Source organism: Halyomorpha halys, unplaced genomic scaffold, assembly GCF_000696795.3.
Source record: "Halyomorpha halys isolate HHAL.00 unplaced genomic scaffold, Hhal_1.1 Scaffold373.1, whole genome shotgun sequence".
Lineage (NCBI taxonomy): Eukaryota > Metazoa > Arthropoda > Insecta > Hemiptera > Pentatomidae > Halyomorpha > Halyomorpha halys.
This window is the reverse complement of record NW_027109386.1, coordinates 280,499-307,869: the sequence shown is the minus strand read 5'-3', so window position 1 is coordinate 307,869 and position 27,371 is coordinate 280,499. Positions and strand designations below refer to the sequence as shown.

General features: G+C 30.8%; 1 protein-coding gene across 3 annotated transcripts in view; it reads left to right on the top strand.

Annotated features, from left to right (window-relative positions):
* LOC106681895 (cadherin-99C) overlaps positions 1–27,371 on the top strand; it is a 430,333-nt gene that overhangs the window by 206,599 nt on the left and 196,363 nt on the right. For all 3 annotated transcript variants that reach the window (XM_014422456.2, XM_014422457.2, XM_014422455.2), the window contains one exon: positions 18,781–18,872. The gene's annotated coding sequence lies outside the window, so the exon portion shown is untranslated. The remainder of the gene's footprint in view (positions 1–18,780; positions 18,873–27,371) is intronic.

Genomic DNA, 27,371 nt, shown 5'->3' with positions numbered 1-27,371 from the left:
TTTATGACTGTAATATGAACTACATTATTTAAAATTTGAGTGTTTTTCAAATAATCTTGTTGATTGAACAGATTTAAGGATAAATTCTAAATTTGTTCAGTCAAAAAGTTAATTGAAAAGTAGTAATTTTTTTAAAAGAGTGAAACTTTAATTGTATTTTTTAAAAGTTTAGTGGCAATTTACGGAGCACGACTGTTAAGCCATCAATAAAATTAATGGATTTTATTACTATAAACAAAATTGATTTTCATTAGATATTTTTTATATAGATATTATTGAATAATTATTTACTCATAAAGAAGTTGATGATTATAAATTAAATATATGTAACAATATAAACTACTATTCCTGTTTCAAATTGTACTTCATAGATTAAATTACACTATTTTAATATTCTATTTATTTTTAATAATAATAGTATGAAACGAACTGTTAAGAGCAAAAGTGGTGTAAGTCATTCTGTTCTCATCAAACTTGATTTTAAAAAAAAAAATAATGTTAACATAAACTTAAAACGTTCTTAAAAAGCTAGATATACTTTTGACTGGCTCATTTTGCCAGAAAAAACAGCCATTTCTTATTAAACACTTAAACACTAACTTCCACTAAAGTTTTGATAATTTCAGAATTCCAATTTTGACTTCTGCTCTTAATAGCTAATATATTATAAAATATAGTAGTTTTATTTTTACTATTAGGAATTAGTCAGTTTCTGTTTATAAATAAAATTTAATTATATATAATCTTTTCACTTTCTTGAGACTGTTTACTATTGTTTAAATAAATTAAATTGTATCCAATTTAAGTCTCAAAATACTCTTTATTGCTATAAAAGTCCAACGTTTCGGCCAACTCGGTCGTCATCATGGACAATCTTAAAGACAAATTAACATTCAAATCAATAATTTAAAAACTCTTTGCAGGTTATTCTGCTCAGGTCATTTCAGAGTAATTTGTCTGAAACTGATGACCTGGGCAGAATAGCCTACAACAAGGTTTTAAATTATTGATGTAAATATATATTTTTTTTAAATTATTTATTTAATGTGATTTACAACTGTTCAAAATACTACAATAGGTAAATATGTTGTATGTTTCATATACACTTGAAAATCTTGGTAGTACCTCAAACATTAATTTAAATTAGAAGGTCCCGTGGCCATCTTCTTTTCAGACGCCTCGGAGGATTATCAGGGATTGTTAAGGATGAAAGATTAAGAATTAATGGGTTAGGATGGTTAAGGAGTTTGGAATGAAAAGACGCATATCTGTTTTGGGTCAAATCTGCAAAGAATAGGATGTTAAGGTCTTTGTGAATGAGTTTATTTGTGACGTAATAAGGAGCATCAAGGATGATGTAAATATAAATTTGTCCTTGAAGATGGCCGAGTTGGGCGAAACGTTGGACTTTTATAGCAATAAATCGGATACAATTTAATTTATTTAAACAATCAAATTTAAATTGCATAGCTAATTCTTCTTCTTCATTATCTTCTTTAGCCTGGTCATACTTCGACTGAGAACAATTATCACCTATACTATACTATACTATACTATATTTAGTATCTCGATTCCATTTGTGAAACGCTAACTTAACAAAAACTTCCACCGACCGCTATTACACCATTAGCTCGCAATAAACTGCCGCAGGTGCGCGTGATCTCAGTTATTATTGCGAAGCTTCGCCTATTAGCACATAATACTCTGCCAGTGCTATGTTCGGCCACCCTAACGGGTTTGTTATGCGCTTTACGCAAGTGTACTACATTCTTATTTGTTGTACCATTTCAACAATTAGGAGACGTTCTGATTGTAATGATAATTGTAGAATATTGTGCCACAACATATTGATGTTTCATTAATATTTTAGCATATTTCAATAACTAAATAATTGATAAAAATACTAAACGTATTGAACATAATGGGGTTGTGTCAGATTCGGGTTTTAGATCTTAAAAGATATATTTATTCATTCAGTGATTTTATCTTCGATACTTACATTTCTTACATATTAAATAATAATTATTTACGTACTAAATAATACTCTAATTAAAACAAGCAATGGACGAGTGGAAGCATAATTGGATCAGCATAGTAGAAAACATACAGAAAGAAAACAAGCAAAGAGATAATGATTGGTACATAAGCATCAGCCCGTATCATCTCGTATCAACTTGGTAACCTAAAGTTAGTAGTGGCGTATTTTCGAAACTTGACAAAACTGTTTTAAAAACAGATTGAGACAACGTATTTTACGCGTTTAAAAATATAAAACGACTATTGAAAAACTTAATAACACAGTCTCAGAGCAAAAAAGACAACGACATTGAATTCTATTAAAAAAAAAATGAAAATAAATTAAACACAGTCATTACGATCAGATTGTGTTGGTCGACAAGGTCGCGAAACAGTTCCATTAATGACGTCGGTGTGCGATGACGTCATTGTGTGGGAACATTATGACGTCAGAGATACGTACGCTAACATTAGGTAAGTGTATATTTAGTAGTTATTGATCTAGATCGTTTCGTGCAATTATAAATCAGTTGGTTTTGTATTAATTTTGTCTATGTTTCTATGTACATAAAAGAGAGTGGTTTCAATTTTTGCCTACAACAAACTTTTGAATTACTGGTTTACGTGCTGTCTTTCCCGAAATGTTCCGTGTCAAAATGAGAAGGTTACCAGATACTGAAATGCCAGGTTTCTCTGGTAGAAAATAAAATTATGAACAAAGAATAAACTTTTTTGGGGCATAGATCAGAAATTGTACTTCTTTTATCATCTTTACTATATACACCAATCCATTCTGAAGAATTATTAAAAAAATCACTTATTCCTTTATTTTTTTTTATATTCACAAAGCATAATGAGGATTCGATATAAGTCTACACATTATTTTTTTTTTACAAATAAGTAAATTATATTCATTTTTAGCTTCATCTGAAACCCTTGAATGCCATTTTTTTAAAGAAAGTAAAATTTAGTAGTTTTTCAACTTGATTTATTTAGAGATTTTTTTTATTCCCATGACCATGCTCATATGTTCTTCATAAATCCTCTACATTTTATCTAATATCTACGTTAACAGAACTGTTGGAACATCTGTTCTTTTTAACTTGCATTTGCAAAATTTAGATCCGATGCCCTTAAAAGGGTGAAATACAGGTTTCAAATAAAGAAAAACTTCTTAAACGTTTTATTTTATACCTCCGGTTCTAATATGTGTTTTGAGATCTGGTTTGTATCTTTTGTATCTCTTTCTTAGTTTATAGTGCCCTAAACGAAGTTTGGTGTAAATTGTTTGAGTTGTGTTGAAGTTAAATGTATTCTTTTGAAAACCATAAAATTTAGGCTAGTTCTCTTTGAATTTTTTAAAATTTTTATTATAACTTTAAAGCTGTACGCCTTAGAACCTTCTAAATGATTATTTGAATGGTAGTTAATTGCCTAGATTGTTGTTGTATTTTTATGGTATATAATGGAAACCTTAATTATAATTTCATTAACACAGTGTGTGAATGGAAGTAATTATCCATGTTTGATTAGAACTAAAGATGTATTTATGGATATCTAACTTTCAATTGTTTTAATTGATCATTAAATATTCCCTAACTGCTGGGTCTGCTAGTCCAATATAAAGAACAGTTTATGATCATGGAAATCACCTTTACCCTTCGTCGGGTTAAGGTCTCTGCCCTACAGTATCCTTTAATAATGTTGCTCTTACTCCTGTAGAACAGATCCGCTGCCTTGGATTAAATCTGGACAAATGACTAACCTGGAATCCTCATACAAGAATGCAAAGACAGGAAACTGCATGTCGATTTTGAATATTACAGCAATAATATTCACTAATATTCTATAAGCAATAATATTCGAAACAAACGGTCTAAAGTTTCAATTCATTACAAAAACTGATCTACATGACAATTGTAAGGCTTATCTGAACATACGGAGTTGTGCTTTGGAAGCTCTTCTAAACCTTCGAATTACTCTCGTATCCAACTCTTAGAGTCCAAAATCTTTCGTAAAATCCTCCATGCTCCTTACTTTGTCACAAATATCATCCACAAAGACATTAATGTTCCATTCTTCTTCTATTATATACTCCCAAACCATCCAAACCCTCTAGTTTCTAACCTGCAAGACCTAGTGTTAAAAAATGATTAGAGAGCTACCAATGGGTAGTTTGTCTACATGCCTGTATCACTCCATTTTGATTTTACATCAAAATTACTTGATACAGTTGATTTATATACAGTTGTAAGCAATAAAAATGACACATTACTACACATGTTTTTCCAGGCTGCATGGAGAATACTGTTGTACCAATATTTTCTTTTTTAATAATTATGGTTGTATGGCGTTCAGCTGCTTTTATGTTTTTATGGTCATGCGAGTACTGCCTGCCAAGTGAAGTTTTGTGACATACCAGAGCCTTATGTAGTGGTATGTGGTATGGTTTCAGTTATTCATGCAGAAGACAGAAAACAGATGACATCTCTTGTGCAGGCCAAGGGTAGCTTCGTATCCATTTTCTGAATGAGAAGAATATTCTTTCTCTATTTCTCAAATTAGACTACATTGTCGCTAAGAATGTAACACGACAACGTACTGGAGATAATTAAACTGCACCTGCGCAGACATTATCCTGAAGAATGGTATCTGTCCTCGCTGCTACACGGCCCACGCTTATCTATCTTTCTCTTTATCGATCTATGATTGTCGTTATTACCATATATGCATCATTATAGTCTTTATTCTGCATGGCTCCTCACTTGTTTTCATGCTAGGTATTGCACACTCCTCTCTATCTATCTAGAATCAAAATTACATTAATCTTATTATGAATGGGACATTTGAAGGTGAAACGTTGCATTGCTATCTCTAGGTATGCGATTAATAATGACAACCTAGTAAATTATATAAATTTTTTTATAGTGATCACCGTCTATTATTTTAATGTTTTTATAACTTAAATAATGATTAAGACAGTTTTTGTCATCTTTAAAATATTTTTAATGTTTTTTTTTGTTTTTTTCGGCCAAGACTCCCAATGGAGTCCTATACTGCCTAACCATGGTTGGGGGGTCAAAAGTTCTTCATTTTGTGGGACTGCCACTCAATGAAAAAAGTCATCGTCCCAGGCCGGATTCGAACCGGCACCGCCAATAGACATCAAATTGGTAAGACTGTGTCTTAACCACTGAGCTATAGGCGGCCCTATGTCTATTATTTTGTTGCAAATTAAAATGCTGGCATAAAGACTTGAATTTTTTTTTTTCATGTTTGCACTACATTAATAAAAGTAATACAATCCGAACTACAAAATAAATGAAAATTATAGTAATAAAATATGAGCTAGGAGTATTACAATTAAATTAACAGTTGTATAATTTGTAAAATTGAGGTTAGTCCGCCTTTACGGGACAGGGAGTACCCTCTTTTAATAATAATAAAAAATATGGGTGCTTTGATAAATATAGATAAAGTAATTACGAGATTATAAAATTAACAGAGAGACCATACAATGAAGACTGATTATAAATACAATAGACAGACTATGATAAGATGCAGAAAATAGATATAAAGTACAAGTTAAAATAAGAATATCTTTTTTTAATTTTCTTATTTGATATATTTCACAATTTTTTAAGGCGCATTAGAATGAATTATTGAGTGTCGACTATATCTTTTATAATCCTTAATTGATCAATTTTACAACTATTCATAGAAGATTAAAGTGTTTTAGGTACTGTAAAGACAATTTTATACTTTCATTTAGTCATATGTGAAATATTTAGAGTGAGAATTGCGATCGTGAAAAAGTTTGAAGTCGAGTTTTCGACAGAAATGCACGTTTTGGATTCTGTATAACCAGTCTATATAACCAGAGTCTCCGAAATGGTGGTTGTTTTAATGTGGTCAGTCTAGCTCTAAAATGAAAAGTCGTTCTCATAATAACAATGAAAGTGAAAGTATGGTAATAATATATCGGATATGGAGTATAACTAGGACATTAGTGGGAGTATAATCTATAATGATATAACACATAATGCTCAGAGTATAACTCCTTATGTGTAATCTAGTAGCCCAGATTATCCTAATGTGAAATAATTCTCAAAAAAAATTTAAATTACACGTGAAATGCCACGATTCATGGAAATCATAGCAAATAAATTCACAACTTTGTTTGGAACAAGGGACTTAATTAAAATAATTAGAATGCTATTTTCCGAGTTATGATAAAAAACATAATCATATAATAGTTTCAACTATTTATTAAGAGCCTACGTTTCGACCCAAGTTTCAGTCCTTTTCAGTACTTAAATAAAAAGGTACAGAGATGGTAAAGATAATGTAAAATTATAAAAATGACCTGTAAGTAAAACAGACATAAATAGACATCCATATATAAAGATGGGGTTAAGCAGTGGATCTGGAATCGAGTGATGTGAGGGGATTATTTGTTGGCCCTAATTTTGGATCATATTGTGTATTGCAAATAAGTGTTTGACCGTATTACTTTCTCTATATCTTTTTACTTCAGCCCTGATGAAGACCTTAAAAGTGGATCAAAACGTTCTATATTAATACATAATTAAAACTCTTTGTTAATGTTTTTCTTAACCGTAAGGAGTGGGCAAAAATAATATACTTAATCACCATGTTTTATACCCTCACCTTACATTTATGTTCTTACATTAGCTTTACTTTTTCTGTATCTTGCCATTACAGCTCTGTTGAAGGCCTGCAGTGAGGGTCGAAACGTATAATAACGTAATAAATAGTTAAAAAATGTTTTTTGTTTTTTTTTTATGCCTGCGCGGACCATCTTCAAATTCACATGAGGTCAGCTATCTATCTATAATAATAATTAGAACAAGTTAATTGTAAGAATGAAACTAAAACAAGAAATAAACTTTTATAAGATATTTATCTATCTATATATTTTTTTCCCAATCATTAATTAAAAGAAAAAAAAATCTTTTAATTTCTAGATTTTTCAACATCGTTTTAAGCTTAGGGTCATAATATTAATAGATTTAATATGGATCTAATAATAGTCAACTATAAAAATAATATAGATATAATAACATATAATAAAATGATATGATAATATAGATACAATAACGGTCAACTATTTGTATATAATAATTAAGAGAATAAGGTAATTAGTAGAATAAAACTAGAAATCAACTTTTATTACATATTCATCTATCTACACATATTGTTTACAATCTTAAATTTAAAGGAAATAAATTCTTTTCATATTATGATTTTTCAGCATCGTTTTAAGCTCAGGGTAATAATATTAATAGATTTAATATGGATATAATAAAGGTCAACTATTGATAAATAATAATTAAGAGAATAAGATAATTAGTAGAATAAAACTAAAACTAGGAATAAACTTTTATTATATATTCATCTATCTACACATTTTTTACAATCTTAAATTTAAAGGAAATAAATTCTTTTCATTTTATGATTTTTCAGCTTCGTTTTAAGCTCAGGGTCATAATATAAATGGATTTAATAAGGGTTTGTTTTAATTATTTAATGTACATTGTTGATAACGTTTCATGGTTATCGTGTATTTATGGATTTTTTTCAACCTTCTGCATTTTTATTTAGATTTTTTAATTTTTTAAAACTATTATAGCGTTTGTTTATCCCTAGGTTTCATTACGAGGGTGCACGATAAGACATGCCTTTAAAATATAGAGCAATTAAGTCGTTAATGCCGTAATGGTTTATTGTTCCAGAACTTGGCGAAGGCTGGAGACTTTGCCCCGCTCAATTACAAATGATACGTTCAAAGTGAACGATTACCCACCGACTCCTGGACGTGCCTAGTCACGATCGGTTACGAAAGTCATACTGAAGAACTTTTACTGGGGTAGTATTTCTCGGGTGTGACATCATGAGCTGTCTATCTGGATCCTGGCTGGATCTCAGTATTATGTATCAGTTCAGATCCATTCCAGTTACGAATATTTTTTATTGAGACACAAACCACAGCTAAAAAAAAGGATTAATTTATATTAAAATGTATGTCGATAACCAATTGCATTGTATTGCTCTGTAACTCTACGTTTCAAGAGCCAAAACTTCGCGAATGGTTGCTTGTCATAAGCATGGTGGTCAGCTGTGAATTAGACCACGTGGAAAAAATAACCGTTTTAATAGATCAACTTTGATAGATTGATAGATTTCTTCGCATCTTACTAAATTAATATAATTTTCATGCTAAATTATATACATAATGTTCTGAAAAAAAATTAAATTTGCACACAAAAACAATATATAAATTAGTATTAGAAAACTGTTAGCACACACTGTGTTAAAAACTGTTTGACTTCGTACAGTTTATTTTTAAAGTTCAAATGTTAATACTTTTGTTTTCAAAAAACTCATATAGTAGGCATTTTCCAGGTCTATTTTGGAATTCATTCTATAAATAATAATTTATTTTAATCGAAAGAATATTAGCAAATATAGAGCACACGAATGTTGCCTTAGATTTTGCACTTAAATCGGTTATATACACGTTAGTGTGGGGCCACTGGTTTTAATCTCTTGGAATAATTTCTCCAAGAAAAAGTAGCCTTTTAGAAGCTCTAGGTGTCAGCATTAGGGATATTGCTATGTTGACTGAAAATATTATTCTGGACTATTTTGTCACTATACACCATCACATGCATGATACTTTACTGTTTTATTTATTGATTTTTATCTTTTGACTATCAATTTATTTATTTATTCCTTTGTTTATTTTTTTATGAGTGTAAAATAATAGTTTTATATTTGATTAGTTTTTAATTTAAGTAAAACTTTATTATAATTTTTATTTGTGTGATGGATTTTGGAAGAGGAAAAAAGGGAAAAAATTTTTTTAAAAAAATACAACGATGTAATTGATAGTTTGTGTTAATAGTTTAGTTACGATATACTGTTTTTGAAATTTAGGTATAATATAAATAAAATCAAACGGCAAAAAAATAAAATAAAATAAAAATGTATTAATATCATACCTAATAATGGATTGATATGTATGGTGTGTCATGTAGCAAACCAATATATTTGGACGGGATTGTTTGTAAAAAATATAGCACGTCTTTCTAATTAATTTGAAGGATAAACCATTATGAAATAGTACGCTGCGTTTTATAGTAATTCCGAGATTTGATCCATTTTCCTTCATCCAACTTTTGAATGAAATCCTCTGGCCGCAAAGAGGCCATGGCTAACTTGTTACCCGAGATGCAATCGCGAGTGCCAGAGGGGTTCGGATAGAAGCTATCCTGGAAGCGTGAAGTCAGTTGAAAGAGCCATTTAGATTCCCAGCAGATATCTCGCCTTCTAATTGACTGAGCCTTGCGTTAGCTGTCACTTCCTTCAGAAAAAGATCCGTGAAGGAGTCCTCTTTAGGCTGCAATATCCTTTGCCAGTTCGTCTATGTTCTCTTTCTTTGTCCTATAGATGAAAGAGGTCTTCGTAACGGTGCCCTGCAAGTTGGGGCCGTTTTTGGCTGAGGGTTAAAGCGCCAACTTTGGTTCGTGATGCAGTGGCGAGGTTTGAATCCAACTCGGTCTTGGAGTCAACTTTTAGTTCTGTGGCGGTCCCACGGAATGAAAACTTGACCCCTCCCCAAACAACTGACCACGAGGGGTATAATAAAAAAAAGTGTCTTGCTGTTAGTCCAAGGGGGGAAAAACAGAAGTTATTTCATCTCAGGTTTTACTACTTTAATAGAAAAAATTATACAGTTAAGAGTTAAAATTGATGACTGCTAAAGGAAAATAAAACATGGCGGTGGTTTCCAAGTTACAAAAAAATCATTTTTTAATTATTTCAAATAAAGAGAAAATTGTGTGCTATTTTCTGATCTCTACCTCGACCGTAGAATGGATACGGTGAGTGTCATTAAAAAGTAATATAGAAATGTTTGAGGTACACGCCCCCTGATGCTATTGTACTCGTGAAAAACCTAACATTATCTCTCATTTTTCATTAAAAAAGATCTTTATAGCTTATTATAAACTAAAAAGCTTGAGATTTCTAAAATATGAGCTCTAATTGATACGTTTTCTCAAAAAGCAACATTTTTTCCCTAGTAACGAAAATTCTATATTTTTAAAATTAATTATAGCAACTATCAGTTGGTTGGTAATAGACATCTTTTTTTACCCCCTTCCTGGGGGGGGGGTACAGAGCGATTTCTGACATACATAGGATTATCTATAGGGTACCACCCTATTCTAATCATAGTGGTAGGACAAGCTTTCATTTCGTGGGACCGTCACAGAAATAAAGGTGACCCCCCAGATTCGAACCGGCACCGCTGAATTTCCGAGGTGTGGTGTCCTACGCCACAGCTCTCACGGCTATAATTTGCTGGCTAATAGGTATTTGTACGCCTCATAGTTCTTAAGACACATAACAAGAAATCAACATTATGCGAATTTATTTTGGTATTATCAGGGAAACTGCTATTACTACTTCTGCTTCTATTTCTAAACTGAGAGCTAACAATGGTCATCCTTTGTTGGAGCAGTAGTTTCCACTATATTTGCAATAATAAATTTACAAAATACTGATTTTTCGTTATTGGGATTTTTTTTCTTTTTTAAACTATCTCGTATTGGGCTTGAAGTGTTCTATTAGGGCTCACATATTAGCAAATTTACTGTTATTCAAAGAATGTCAGAAGACGCCAAGTTTTTTATTGTTGTTGGGTGTTTTAATGATATGGAGCTTCGAGTGAATTTTGTTTTTAACGTATGAAAAAGCCTTCATTTTCTATGTTCAGCAACTATAGTTGGCTGAGTTGTTAATTTTGACTAATAATTATATATAGGTATCATTACATCATTAAAACTTGTGGTGAAAGAATTTTTTTTTCCTTGGGCTTTTGGGTTATTAAGCTGTTTATCTTTGACCTCACTAATCACTGGGTCAAGCTAGTGCGTTCCATTTATTAATTCTTCTAGCTCTTTTATAGCCCACGTTCACTTTTAGGTTTGCCCTTGAAGAGTCGTGCCTTATGGATAGCAGTTTATGAAAAACGGCGGTAATTGATAAGCTAGAAAGGATCCTTTTTAGCCCGACCTACTTCGTGATGACCAATGTCTAGAGAGCAAGTTTGGATTAAAAGCTTTCAAAAACTATTTCTATAATCAGTGGCGTTTCTACAAAATTTTGAAATGAAAAATAGCTAATTATTCTGGGACTAGATCCCTTTAGAAAAGTTATAAATTAATTTTAATTATACGATATATATTGACCAAAACAGTGTGGACACCCTTGATTATAACTTAAATTAAAATTGTATAATTTAGATACAGAGATAACAAAAAAATTACACAAAAAGTTAGGTACATCTGTACTATATAATATCGGAATAGATTAGTGTAGTAAAAGGTAGTTAAATATGGGGGTTTTATACCAGGCAAGGATTGGTACATGACGCATTTTAGAGGGAATTGAGTTCCAGAGATATGCAGCGTGGGTAAAAAATGATTTATTAAACGCAGTGAGGTTTGGGGGAAGATGTGAAAGATAAAGTGGACCTGTAGTACGGGATTGGATTGAGTATTTGAATTGCAGGTTTTCAAGGATATAGGAGGGGCGTTGAGTACTAAGTACTCGGAATATAAAGGAAGCTAGGAAATATGGCATCGGAAGGATAGATAGAGTCACCATCGTAATACTAGGTTACATGCGTATCTCTGATGATCCATTTGTTTGAAAAAAAGGGGGCAAAATCATGAATTTTCTAAAAATGCTTACTAAATGCCATAACTTTTTACAAATATTTTAATTTCCTTATTATATCATGAAATATTTATTCATAATTATTGGGGTGTAACATATCTTTCAAAAATTATCTCTCTTTCTCTATTATGGCATTCAAGTTTTTGGACAGAATGAACGAGCTAAGCGATTTCGAAATTTAAAAATACAAGTATTTCTCGCCTTTAATCTCACTTTTATTTCCTTATCAATATCGTTTTTCCTACTTATAAACTAAATACCTAAACCTATCTACATGTTCAAATGTATTTTCTGCTATATCTATATTACCTAAATTGCTGCTATTTCTACTGCTAATTTGTTTTATCCGTATTAATTTCGAGAGATAGTTCCTTACTAGAGTTTATCAACGTAGTTTTATAGTTTATCGTTTGACTAATAAAATAATGTGGAAATATTACCAATGGGTGGTTTCTCTACGTGCCTGTATCACTCCATTTTGATCTTGCATCAAATTTATTAAATATACTTTTATGTAAATACAGTTGTAAATAGCTATAAATAAATAAATAAATAATAATAATAAAATAATTTAAATTAGGGTCTCAAATCACAAATTTCCTAGTGTTTTTGGATTTTTATATTATTGAGTAGTGATGAAGCTTCCTAGTTTTCTTTCTCAGCGACGCTACCAGATATAATTTTTCTAGTAGTATTCCAAAAGGGTTTAACTCTTTGTTATTTGCCGTGGATGCCTCGAAGCTTTCTAACTTTGAAAATAACTGTTTATTTTTTTTTTAATGTTGATGTGTTGTTAACAATGATATATTAAGGAAGAATATTGTAAATGCTGGCCAATGAAATATTTTGAATAGTGATTTAATCATCTGATGACTTAATACGATTAATGCTACGGATACAGAAAACCGCTATTTCAATTAGCAGTTAAAATTAAAAGTCACTGTTATTCGATATAAAGTTCCTTTATCTCCCGCTACGGTTTCACATAACACTATTACAGAGTAATTTGACTTCCTTATAACAACTATTAAAAAGATATATATATCCGGAGGGTTCCCGAAACCACAGGGTTAACTCACGGCTACAGTAACAGTAAATAATTATCTATCACAGTCTGACTCGAACCTGGATCCTGGAAGTTACTAGCAGAGAGCCTTATTTCTGAGTTACTCTGTACCCCATAAATATAATATATGTATAAAATATAGGTATTACATTTTTAAACTTTCGAAAAAACTATTATTAAAAAAAAATGAAAATTCTAAATTTTAATTTGTGTGAAAAAAGTGTTTTTAAAAAAATTTCTTAGTTGTTCCTAAATGTCAGGACAGTATTTTCAGTCAAAAATATAACTTACAGGAACTTTAATAAAAGTTTTATAGTTAAAGGTACCTCTTTTTGAAATAGATGATATATCTACTATTATTAGCATTAAAATATCATATTTATTTAAAACTATAAAGGAAATAGTTGATTGCAGTTAGTCTACTTGTACGGTATTTCATAGAGAAAATATTTCGGACTATGATACTATTTACATGAGGAGAAAATGGTTGGGGGGTGCGGTCAGAATATAACACAAATAAGTTTAAATAGCTTATTTAATAGTGCCAACGTTTCGGCCAGAATTTCTAGCCTTCATCAGGGCTGCTGGCAACAAATCAGACAGGTCCACCAGGTCGGAGTCGTTGGCCCCGTGTATTAGGAATCATAATGGAGATGCCACTAGTGCCAAGTCTGATTTGCTGCCAGCAGAGCTGATGAAGGCTAAAAACTCTGGCCGAAACGTTGGAAATATTAAATAAGTTATTTCAACTTATTTGTGTTATTCTCTGACCGCAATCCCAACCATCTTCTCCTTTATATGTATTATCCATGGTCAACTATCTTCTCATCATATTTATATTTTTATTGTACACGTCATTATCAGGGAAACGTAGGCGGATGGTTATATATATGAGCAAATCAGACATTCAAGTCACTTGGCACTAGTGGCATCTCCATTATGATTCCTAATACACGGGGCCAACGACTCGAACCTGGCTGTCTGATTTGCTGCCAGCAGCCCTAATGAAGGCTAGAAATTCTGGCCGAAACGTTGGCACTATTTAATAAGCTATTTAAACTTATTTGTGTTATATTCTGACCGCACCCCCCAACCATTTTCTCCTCATGTAAATAGTATCATAGTCCGAAATATTTTCTCTATGAAATACCGTACAAGTAGACTAACTGCAATCAACTATTTCCTTTATAGTTTTAAATAAATATGATATTTTAATGCTAATAATAGTAGATATATCATCTATTTCAAAAAGAGGTACCTTTAACTATAAAACTTTTATTAAAGTTCCTGTAAGTTATATTTTTGACTGAAAATACTGTCCTGACATTTAGGAACAACTAAGAAATTTTTTTTTAAAAACTTTTTTTCACATAACTTTATTAACGAGTTAACCCTGTGGTTTCGGGAACCCTCCGGATCTATCCAGCCTCATGAAGTGGGTACTCTTAATTTGGGAAAATCTGGTGATTGAGTGTGATTCTGATAAAGCCCTTTCTTGCAAAACCGTTGGTCTTCCTTAAAAAATACTGCGCACTCGACCCTTAGATGTTCAGTTTTTTTTTTGTTTTGTTATTTTCTGTATATATATTTCTAAAATATAATTTTAAAAAATAATTTACTCTAGTCTTAGATTATTTAAATTGTTTTTGTATTGCCTTCCTACTGCCTAATGCCAAGGTATTTTTCATCGACATTCCATTTAAAGTACTACCAAATTATGTATCTATTTTAAACCTATCTAAGTTTTAAATTTGTAATTTCAATAATGTAATTTTGATACGAAAGTTGTATTGTATTATACGTAACTGAAAAAAAAATAATATAGTCTGAAATATTTCAAAACTTAATACATTTTTTTAATGGAAATATTTGACCGATCGCTGACTAAACAATAACTAAAAATGGAAACAAATGTGCAAAAGATCTTTTCAAAATATCTGAAAACGTCATCTGAATAAATGAGGAACACGTCCGCTACTCTGTGGGATGTGATCAATTTGTTAAATAAGTAGACCCTACAAACGTTAAGCAAAAAAAGAAAAATCACCCGACGTTTGGTAGCTATTTATCTGGCGCCTGTAATTGTAAGCGATGAAAAGGCAAAAAATAAAAAAAATAACTCGAACAAATTTATATAAAGGGGTCCAATATATCTTGCGAATAAGGTGCTTTATTGCGGTTTAGTATTCTTTTCCGTCAAGGACTACGCCCAGTCTTTGGTGGACCGGTCTATTTGCATATTTGCTAAATTTTATGGAGAATCTATTGCCGCAAAATCGTAAATTTTAGTCTCCGATTTTAAATCATGATTTATGTTTTTGTAACTTAATCTCGGATGGGATTATTCAATAATTTTGTTTATTGTGTAGCCAAAAAGAAATTCGTTCAGCAAGTCTGTGGTTTTACAGTCATATGGAAGGGATCAGGCAAACCGCATTTTCGTTCAAATTTGGCATAGTTAGGTGTATCTTTATCAGTCAGTGTTAATGACTCACATCCTGCGTTTCGATATTCCTCACGAGGCCACTACTTCGATTTTAAAGCTGTTAATCATTTTCCATCACGATGTCGATTCCCAGATATGGTCACTGGAACAAGGTCATTAAAATGTGTTTTTTTTATAAATTCTAAATTCACATATGATACAGAATATTAAACCCATGAGGCTCATATCTTGCTTTTTAAATACTGCTCAATTTAACTATCTCCAGACTCCTCTTTCCATTTTAAGCAAATATTTCAAAAGTAATACAGGACCGTCGCTCTCTGGGGTTCAAGTGGGATGTGTCTGGCCGGAAAGGATTGCCTTTTTTTTTCATGTTCTCTTTTTTTATTAATATTTGATGTATTTGATCCTCTTTTATCGAGATTCATATCTACATGTCGTACATCAACCAACATACTTATTATAAATGTCTGTTTCAAAGGTGAGATAAATAAGGCTACAACGGAGGGTGGAAGAGTTTCATGGCATATTCTACTTTTTGACACTTTTTTAAATATTTCTCGATTGAACTATCTAGTGCCTTCTCTTCCCGTTTTACCCAAATATTTCGCAAGATCATTAAGATTGATCTCAAGATTAAGATTATTACTCACTGTGAAATAATAATAGTTATTAATTAACATTAATTATTATTAGCTATATTGGCATTAATAGGTATTATTAAAAATATTAAATAAGAATAAATGCCAATTAATACTAATAATTAATTAATTAATTACTAAGATTAATAAAGATAGATTTTTCATATGATAAAAAAGTAGATAAATAAATATGTGTGTGTTTTTTTTACACAAAGGTGTGATAAAACCTTAAAATAATTAATTTAAAAGAATTCTAAAACTTGGCAAACCGATTTATTTAACTCTGGACATAAACAAAAAGGATAAAATAAAATATCAATCACATAAGCTAAAGGAAAAACCTTATGAATCACATAAATAATTGCTTACCACATTATTATTGTGTACTTCACATATTTGTAATGTTTTGGCTAGTTCTATCGGTCATTTTCATCTTCACGTCTGTCAACATACTACAATTTTTTTTCTAACTTACTACTCCTGAAAGTTTTTATGGTAATTCATTAAAAATTAGGCTTATTCCCAATTATTTATTAATTGAGTTATTTTTTTGTGGGGTTTTATATTTAAAATCTTAAAATCAATATTTATTTATTTCATTGATTTAGTTTTAGAAAATTTAAAAATTGTATAAATTAAGAAGCTTCCTCGTCATGATTTTGTAAAATGTATAATTTCATTAACTAAATTACCCACCGTACTAAGATGTTAGGTGTAATTAAAGAAAGCAACCAAACAACCGATCTACATTTTTTTCTGAAAAATCAGTTCTATAATTCAAAAATTTTATAACTTTATTAATATTTGCGATTTCTGAATAACATACATTTTCTGAACACTTCATATAGTTAAATTGTTTACACGTCCACCATATGACCCGGAAATAAAAAACTATGGACCAAATTTGAAAATTAGTGTATGCTGGTTGAAATGTCTTATTAAATTTCATGGATTGAAAATAGCAATGGTATATTTCCCAGGAGTTTTATGTCAAAAGTCAATATACACACTTTAGAAAATTTACTTTTTAAAAATTGTGATGAGCATTTCATTAAGATAAGTTAAATTTTTAAGTAAACTGAATACGTTTCTAGTGTAGAATTTCAATGTGTTTAAAAAAAAAATTACTTTTTAGAAGAGGATATATAACATTTTTATAGAAAATCCCCAATTTAAAAATGTAATTAAATTAATAGCTTCAAATTAATTTTTTTAATGACTAATAATTTTCTTTATCTCTTGATTTTATTACTCTGACATGAATATCTATCAATAAATGTATACACTTGTGTTAGGAACTGTTGGAACTGAATTATGTTTGTAATATCTAGCGGATATAAACATTTCTAACCCAATAGTTACAATTACACATGCACTTTCCGTTTCATGTCCACCAAGGACAGGTATTAATAAGCATTTCCTCTAGGTATGAAGAAATGACTTGATCAGGTGTCGGATATGCATTTATGATATCATATGCCATAGGCACGAACAGGATAAAAAGAATTAGGTACGGCCATTATCACTGTTATTGATTACACACTTGCTCTATAACACCTTTTTGAATGTTACACCGGTGTGTTATATGTTTCTCCCTTCTTGATGACCTGTCTGATATTGGAACCCGTGGCTATTTAGATTTCGCAAGGTGCACTGTATAATTTTCGTAGTTTTTATTATTATCCAAAATTACTTATATTATTTATGTGTTATTTCTCAAATAATTATATCGGTATTTTATTTATGCTCATTATCAAAGAGCGAAGAAATTGAAAATACTTTAAAATTAATTTTTGGTTTAAAATCCCTGATGTCTACTATATTTTAATATTATTTATGTTTTTCTATACCTGACTCTTTTTTGAAAATATAATTTTTATCTTTAAAGATTTACGTTTCTATTTTTTTTTTTAATCAGTATATTTATTTTATTTGTATTTCTAACATAATACTTGACAATTCCGATTAATCGTTTTGCTGTATCATCTTGACATTCTATCTCATTGGTAATTAGAAGATAATTTTTTTTTAAACTTATCCTTTTAGTGGAAGTTGATTAATTTATTGAGTGTCTTATCATACTTATATTAGTCAAAATTATTAAAACATGCTAAATTGCAATAGTGATGAGTACACTAAATACACTAAAAAATCTAAATTGACTTGTTTTATAAGATGTTTAAAAATTCTTTATTTATTTCCTTCAAACAATATCCCTGACAAGGGACAATTATATTAATATATATAAAATATTAATTAATTTTATAATATCTTATATATTATTTCAAAAATTGTATAGTTGGTATGGTGGGTACCTTACTGCCCCTGCCCCGCACTATTTCTAAGTTTTGTCAGTAGAAAGTTTAACATAAGTATTTATTTATTTTCACAATAGCTTAAAATTAGGAATGACAAATTAATAATAAATTATAGTTTACAGAAGTAAACTATAGTTTATGTTGAGAGAGAGTGAGGAGAGGAAGGAGAGGGACATAGAGATACGGTTTAAGCAAAAAAATCACCCCCACAAAAAGAAGTTTTATGTTGAGGTTAATGGGAATTTCCGCCATTGTAATTAAAACAAAATCAGAAGGCAGCTAGTGATTGGGTCGTACTCTCCCCCTACTCCTCTGCCACGCCCTCGAAAGGCACTTAGGCCTACCTTCTTGGCTTCACTTTTTCTGCCAGCTTACCCTTTCCATCAAACTCCTTCCTCCAAGTATATAAAGTACAACAGACACACATTTCATTTTGTATTTTTTATTAGTTTAAATCTTTTTAAACTTGTTTGTTTTTTTATTTGCCTTATTAAAATTTAGTAACTTACCTACTTTATATTTCAGGTTTCCTACTTCCCTCAACACTTAAAACGATGCGGTTATCAATCTTAGTTTATTACATCTAGTCATTTTAACTACCACCGATACACTATCAAGTAAGTATATTTATGTATAATAATAATTTATGTATGTATAATAATTATTTTTTATTTATAAAGTATTTACTATTCAATAGGATCGGGGTAAAAAATATTACATGGAATTTACACAACCTTATATGATGTTCAGTAAGATGTTATGACGCGTTATAATTTTCTTATGATTAGAACTTTCATTAAAGTTTATTTTTGCAAATTTAAGATAAATCTAAGTTATATTAAATAAACTCAACGAAAATGGACTTCCTCCAATTTAAGAAGGTTGAAATAGGTTTATTACATTGGTTTGTGGTTTAGGATAGAGAAAAAATTAAAACACTTTTAAGTAGTATTTTATTCAAATATTAGCTGACGTCCGCCTTAAATCTTGATTATACGTTTCTTTTTCTTAAGAACGATGAGTACATTCCCCATTTAATTAACTAAATTATATAAATGCGTTGTAAGTGAAATTAATAAACCTTTTTTAATACCCTGCAGAGAGCGGGGAGCTAATTATTGGCAGTGGAAGCTAATGATAGTTTCTATTATTTTAGCTATGAGTCAATCCTCTGGGTCGGGCGTCCTCCTGGGGCACACCCAGCCTTTGTATAGTGGGTTTTTTATCGGGGAAAAGCCTGGTGGTCGAGCGTGCTAATGTGAACAAGTCACGTCGTTGTACAACCGTTGTTCAAGAAACAGTACGTTCTTACAAGGGAGTACTAAATCCCAGACCCTTCTAAAACGGTACAGGTCTAGTTGTTTTCAATAATCCTGATTAAGAAATGGATTTGACTATAATGTCACTAGCTATCTCCTTTAATAAATGTTTTTCAAAGCCAGCCTAAGCTATTACAGTTAATCTGCTTCCTCGGGGTATGAAGTTGTAGTCTTATCTTTTAAAGTTATTGATTTAGTGTTAAAGCCTGTAGTCTCCCTCCAATAAAAACTATATCGAAAGTATAAATATTTTTTCTAATTAAAATAATAGTTTCTGAAAATGCCTAAAGTAACAAACAAACTATTTTGCTTTTTATGGTAATACATATGTAGATTTTTGGAATTAGTTAATGACTTTCTGTTAGCTTTAGGTAGTTGCAATAGGCTTTATTTTTAATAAAATTGAAATTATATTTGTTTCATTACCGGCTGAGAATAAATGCTAATACTAAAACCACTATTTAACTAAAGAAGATTGAAATTAAACATTAATGAGACTAAGTAGAAACACGACTCCCCCGTTAGTGCTTGAGCAAACGAAGTGATATCCCCGTGAGAAGTGTTCAACCTCTGGTTAACCGCAAGGCTCGGGTATCGTCTGCAGCTTAACATTCTACTTCACGTTCCAACATGCTGTCCGGCCTTCTAAGGGATTAATTAATACATTTAAAAATCATCGATTTACTAATAAAAAAGTTACTACACACATTCTGTAATATTTTTAGACAATGGTAATATGGATGATAGATCTCATTCACACCACATTTACAAATATATAAATTAAATGATAAGAAATAGATGTGAAAGAAAATAACAGTAATGATAAATAATTACATAAAAAAAAGAAAAGTAAAATAATATCTTAAGCACAATCATCCCTATTTACAATATTTACATTCAGCCTGGGGAACTCCGAACCGAGCTCTTCCCTCCCCCCACTTATGTAGGAAAGTACAAGACTTCGGAAGTTCCCGGCGCTTCTCTCTCAACCGCGTCATTGGTATTAAAATCCAGAGGAGGATGAGTGAGGGTGCTAGCTGCCGACGCTCAGGACCTAAGTTGAAAATCTGCCCAATGCTGTTACTGCTGTTTCAACCTTCTTGGAGGATTGTAAGGATGGACAATGGGGTAAGGATTGGGCTAAGGGATTAGAATGAATGTGGATGAAAATATGTTTTAAGATTATACTTTTTTTTTTTTTTTTCAAAAAGGAAAGAAAGCATCATGGAATGTGATGAAAATATGTTTTAAGATTATACTTTTTTTTTCGAAAAGGAAAGAAAGCAACTGAGGCTCACAAAGAGATATGTGATGTTTAGGGTGTCTATTTATGAACACATGTGTCAGAATTGGTTTTAAAAAAATCCGTTCTGATAGAGCGACCGAAGGTGATGATGAGGAAAAAATGAAATCCGTAATTTAATCGAACCGTCATTAAGATCATGTGAGAGATTGCAAAACAGTTAACTGATTCACGAACAATTTAAAAACTCTTAAATTTGTTAGGAAGTTAGATATTCGAACTATATTCTTCGAAAATATCGAAAGAAATATCACCTTAAACCACGAATCAATATTTGTTAAACACATTTTAAACTATTTCAATCGACTATTTTTTTAAATGAATTCACCGGCGATGAAAAATGTTTATAATAACGTTAATCGAAAAAAAAAATCGTGGTCCAAGGATGATAGACTGGCACAAACCATATCGAAAACTGAATTGCATCAGAAAAACTAATTATGTTGTCATATTAATTTTGATGGATAACAAAGGTATGTATTTTAAGCTGCTTCCAAGCAACGAAATGATCAACTTAGATGTTTATTGCCAACAAGTCATGAAAGTGGAGAAATCAATCAAAGAGAAAAGATCAGAGATTGGTAAATCGCAAAGTAATCGTGTTATAAAGCAACAATGCGAGACCACTCACATCCTTAACAACAAAATTATTGTAGTGTTAGATTAAAGTGTTTTAATTAACTCCCATTTACCCCCGATCGGGTTGTTATATATTTTGGAATTTACTAAATTTTTTAAATAATGAAAATGATAGTAACAACGATGACCTCATATCAAACTTCGTCAATAGACTGCGTTTGCGCGACAAACTTACTGTCGGAACACCACTTAATATATAGTACTTGCTTTTAATCCGAGCTAATCAAAACCAAGAGGTTCAGATTAGCTACAAATTCATAAAACCTAACGAAGAATAAAAGAAAAAAGGTAACTTCTTTAAAATCAATTTAAATGTGAAATTCATTGGGTAAGCATATTTTAAAAATGGTTAAACATTATTCAAGAATTTAATTTTTTTTTTTTTAGAAGGCCAATTTTAAGGCCTCGGATCGCTCCTGAGTATTTTTAATTTTTTTTTTTTTAAACCGAACAAGAAGTTTTTTTTTAAAAATTCTTTATTTAAAAAAAGTTAAAGGGGAGGAGGGTAATTGTTTTTTCCTTGTTGTTTACAAACACTTATTTTTGAAATCCAAACTACAAAGAATATGTATAAGCTAAATTGGTACGTTCCATACAATATTGTTCTAGCTGGCAAAAACACGACTCTTCAGAAATTCCAAATTCCAAACAGTCAGACGATTAGAATGACGCAAATCATAGGTTGGAATTTCTAAATTAAAGATACTTTTGCAGTTAAATACTTACACAAAGATTTCATATTTTAATATTCATAGCTTATATCGTCAATATTTCTTGAGCTGGGAAGTTTACTTGTGATCGAGAGTAATACGAAATGGTGAATATTCCAATTGAAATAGTAATATCCCAACCCTAGGTTAGATGGTGTTGGATTTACAAAATCCGATATTTTCGGTTCTTTTTTGAATTTGTTTAAAGTCGAGGCATGGGTCTCATTTTTTGATGTCCCCCCATGCTGCGGACACCGGAAGATCCCGAAGACGCCACAGACTGCAATGCCGCCCCAGTCTATGAACCATGCAAGCTTGGACCTTACCAGAGTCGAGGACATTCCACTAGCCACCTATCGAGACCTATCCTTTCTGACAGAAGGCGAAGATTCATTGTTTTCATCATTCTCCTACCGCACACATGGACGAGGGAAGTACAAGTAGAGGGAACATAGGATGCAGAAGTAACCACAGCAGCGAGACTTCCAACAGTTGCCCAGATAAACCATAACATTATAATGATATCGATCTCTATTTATTTTTTCCGTTTTATTGCAAATTTTCATTTAAACTAACGGACTAACCCAAATTGCCACACCATGGAATTAACATTTGAAATTAAGAGAAATATACATGTTCAGTAATAACCCAGAAAGGTCTCACAATTTCAACACCCCCTTTGTTACACACAATAATTTCAATTTAAACAGCTATCTTCAAATACATTCGGGATACCTAAAGTAAGAAACGGACAGGTCCTGATGTATACAGATGGAGTTACTAAAACGGTGAATATTCCAACTGAAATGGTAATATCCAAACCCTAGAATAGATGGAGTTACTGAAATGGTTTTATACTTCTTGTTTATTTCATTAGGATATAGCAAAGTGATTTTTCTTATGAATCATTATTAATTACTTTCAGTCTTAAGAACTGAGTTTCCTGACGAGACCATACAAGGCATTTCCAACGACACTTATGCAACTCCAACAAAGGGATATCGATACATGCCTATTGCCCCGTGAATCCTAATGGGTCGTTGGGGATAGGAAACAACCTTTAAATACTCACGTGTAACAAGAGAGGAATGTGCCGCTTTCTCCAGTGTGTCTATAAGGTATAAGCCCATTGGCGAATTCTACCCTGAGGTTAAGCCTGAATCGCCTCGGTATTAGCTCGTAAAATTAATTTATGGGTATCCATTGTTATCGAACAAACTCAATTAAATTCTAATTCTCCACATTTGGTACAGAGTGCGCTTATCTCTGAAATCTTACACTACAAAGTAAGTTTATCAGCAAATTCTGTGTTTAAGCACTATTCCAAGAGCAGGCGGATCATGTGTCTTTGTATACCAGTGGTACCCAACCGGAGATCCACAGATAACATATAGACCGCGAGAGTTTTTGTTTCGGCTGTGGGATGGTCCGGTACCACATATATTTTTAAGAATTTATTGTTAAAAATGCTTTATTAATTTTCTGATGGTTTTGTGTCTGTGTCAATACACAATACGAGTGAGATTTAGTCTATCAAGGTCTACCAAATATTAATTATTTTGTGTCTGACCCATGAGAAGCATTACATTATGAGAAAAAGTAAATATTTGTCTGATATTGTCAAAATATTAAAAAAATAGTAATTAAAATGATTTATATGACATGTTTCCTTGTTCAATTAATTAAAAATCCAAATTAATCTTTATATTATATAACAAAACCGGCAGTCCTACAAAACGAAAAACTTGACCCCTAACCATGATTAGGCAGTATAGGACTCCAATGGGAGTCTTGGCCGAGAAAAAATCCCTATTATTATTGAGTTAATTTCTAATAAAAAATCATGTATTGATTTTTAGTGATTGGCTGATATTCTTGAATATAAGTTGTTTTCCTATAAGTTATAAGCTACCATTTTTTTTTTTTATATATAAATATTTAAGATATATTTTATCATAATTAAAAGTTGATTTGTGCATGTCTAACGAACTACCAGAAGTATAAAATTAGTGCACAGCCGTTAAAAAAACGTTACAATAATTAAAGTACATTTTTCAAAATTTTAAATTTGGACAAAAAAATATTAATTTTGAAACGAAAAATTTGAATTGCTTCTTCAACTGGGTTCTTAAATTGGCTATAAAATTGTTAATTTTCATGTTCAAGAAGTACTTACTTAACCTGAAAAACGAAGGAGAAAAATGGAGCTAAAGGGTTTTGATTAAATACCTTCAACTAGTATTCCATTTTTGTATGGCATATAAGGTTTTTTGATATATAGTTTTTTAGCCAGCGATATCCAACCTAAATAGGAAGATAAAATCTTTCACTAAAAAAAGATAATATTTAAAAAAAATGTCTTATCACATAATCAAACCTGAAATTCAGTCCCATGTAAAGTTCGTTTTCAACCAAACTTGTTAAAAACCCATGAATTCCTATACGATATTCATGAAAGATCTTCAATTTGCCTGCCAACCCAAGAGAACAATAGACAATTTAAATCCATAATATATATCGGGGACTTTTGAGACATTGTTATTCATCGTAAGGTCGTGAAAGTCTCAAGGTACAAGAGCCGGCAGGTTGTTACACCTGTTAAAGGCTCTACCACTCCTTCTCCGATCCTGCGAAGGAATCTCAAGAATTAATCTTTCTTTCGACTCGCTCTAGTTCCTGGAGTGTGGAGGTAGCCTTACTACGGTCCTTCGTGTCTTCTGTGGGCGATCCTCTGGGCCAACCATGATGAAAGTTTTTTTTTAGGTTTTGTGTCTTAAGAAATGGGACAGGTGTGAAGAAAAGCAACACACTCTCTAATGAGTGGATAGGTTAACTCAACGGACATAAGTTAATTTATCTGCCGCAAATTTTTTTTTTAACTTAATGGAATTGGTCAGGTTTGTCAAATAAAATTGTCATAATTTTCAGTACTTATCATAGGGCAATATCCAATACTGCTTCAATATTATTAATTTATCTGTTCATTATTAATCAATAAGCTAGGTTATATATCTTCTTGGTTAATTGATAGCTCTGTTTCATAATATTTCGCCACTACATAAGATTAATGACTTAACTGTACAAATTTTTGAAATGGAATTATTATGTTGGTGGTCTCAAAAATGAATTTACTTGAGGTTGTTTAATGCATAAATATATAATGTAGAATATTTACCATATTGATTTGGAATACCCCCTTATACAATGCTATTTTATTCATACTAATAACATTTTACATAATTGCTCTATTTTCAATTATCATTAACTTTTTTGATTTATGTTTTAAGATAGTTTGTTTATATGGTTGTCTTCTTTTACCTCCATCTTTATATCTGTTTAATTTACATATCACGTTTATACTCTTACATCAATTAGCTTTACCTACTTTGAATCTTTTTATTTTAATCCTAATGAAGACATGCGCTGTGGGATTGATTTCATCAATCAAATGGATCATTGAAATTAATTTATTAAATTATATTACGTATTAGAAGGTGACTATATATAATTTAACGGGGATATGTTTTATACCGTTAAAAAATCTACTTATATGTAATGTTTTTTAACCTCATTTGCCCATAGATGAATTTCTGAGAGACCGGAAAAAGTAAGTTTAAGGATTGAGTCGTTTTTAATTAATTATAACTAAATTATATATTGAATAGTGATTATTTACTTAAGTTGAGAAACTTTGCATAAAATCCTGCTTTTATTTTTTGACTGTATGATTTGTGTCGTTTTATGTATCATCGATAATGTTTTTGTAAACTTTAATCTAAGTTTTCATCTACTAATCGTACTTCTATATTGTTTGTTTTTTCTAGTTAAAGTTGCTCCATCCGATGAACTGCGCAAAAAAATAAATAAAATGATAATATTGAAATTTTTCACTATTTAAATTCATCATTTAATAGAATTCACTGTGAATTCTATTAAAAATTCTAATAGCAACCTTAAATCAGTCTAGTCTTACATTAATGCTAAACGGAATTGCTTTTGTTATCTGGACAAGTTGGATACAAATGACCGAGTGCTTATGCTACAAGCCTCGCCACACCCTTGCAAGTACTGTCCGTCGAAGGTTTTACCTTGTTTTCGAGAGATTATCAGTTATAAATCTCCATCTAGCGCTACATGTTCCCCTGATAACATATTGTATGACAATGAGTACCTCGTTTTGCCATTTAGTTTTATTTAATGTGCATATGCGAAATAAACCAAAACTTCAAATATACGATGTAGACCTCAAGGATATGGGAAAAAACAATGCATTCTTCCAACCTTTCTCCTAAAAAAATATTTTTTAGGGTGAAGCTAAAGCATCGGAGCGGGTTATTGCTGTCCCCTATAGTTTAAATAATGTAAATTTTTAGTAATACATTTTGTCGTTCATAGAACAAGTTTGCATTGGTTATATTTGTTTTCATTCTGTATATAAAAAAAAAATTATTTCCTTACTTGTTGATAGTTTAATGATGTTTAAATTTATTAACCTAAAGTGTGACATGTGGTTCTGAGAGTCCCATAGCAATATTTGTTTAATGAAGGTAAATTTTCTAGGCGGTGGTCAAAAAACTATTTCTTATATCCTAACGTTTCGCCCTATTTTATAGAGCTTCATCAAGTTGATAAAAAAAAAAAAAAATTAAACAAATTGTAAACTTCTGCACGAATATAAAATGACATGAAATATCCTAATACTCCTAAGGTAGTACTCTGATGTAAAAATATTGTGAAAATTATATTAAAATCAACATATAAATTAAAAGGAAATGAAAATGACATGTAAATAATAGAGGCAGTAATAAATAAAATGTATGTGTGCCAAAATAACGAATAAAATTGTGGCTGCAAGTAAATGTTAGAACGAATATAGTATATACTTTAAAAAAGAAATTATGAAAAACGAATATTTTCTGGCCTCACAAATCCCTGTGATGTTGATTTTGATGAACAAGAATGTTGATTTTAATGTAAAAATCAATCTAATTCCTTCATTTTTAAAATTCAAGGATAATAAATCTTTAGAAAAAAAATGTTTTATTTAATAAAAATTAAAAAAGAAATAAATGTTTTTTTTTCATTCAACTGTTTTTATAACCCTTCAGATAAGAACTAACTTTATTTGATTTTGAATAACAGCAT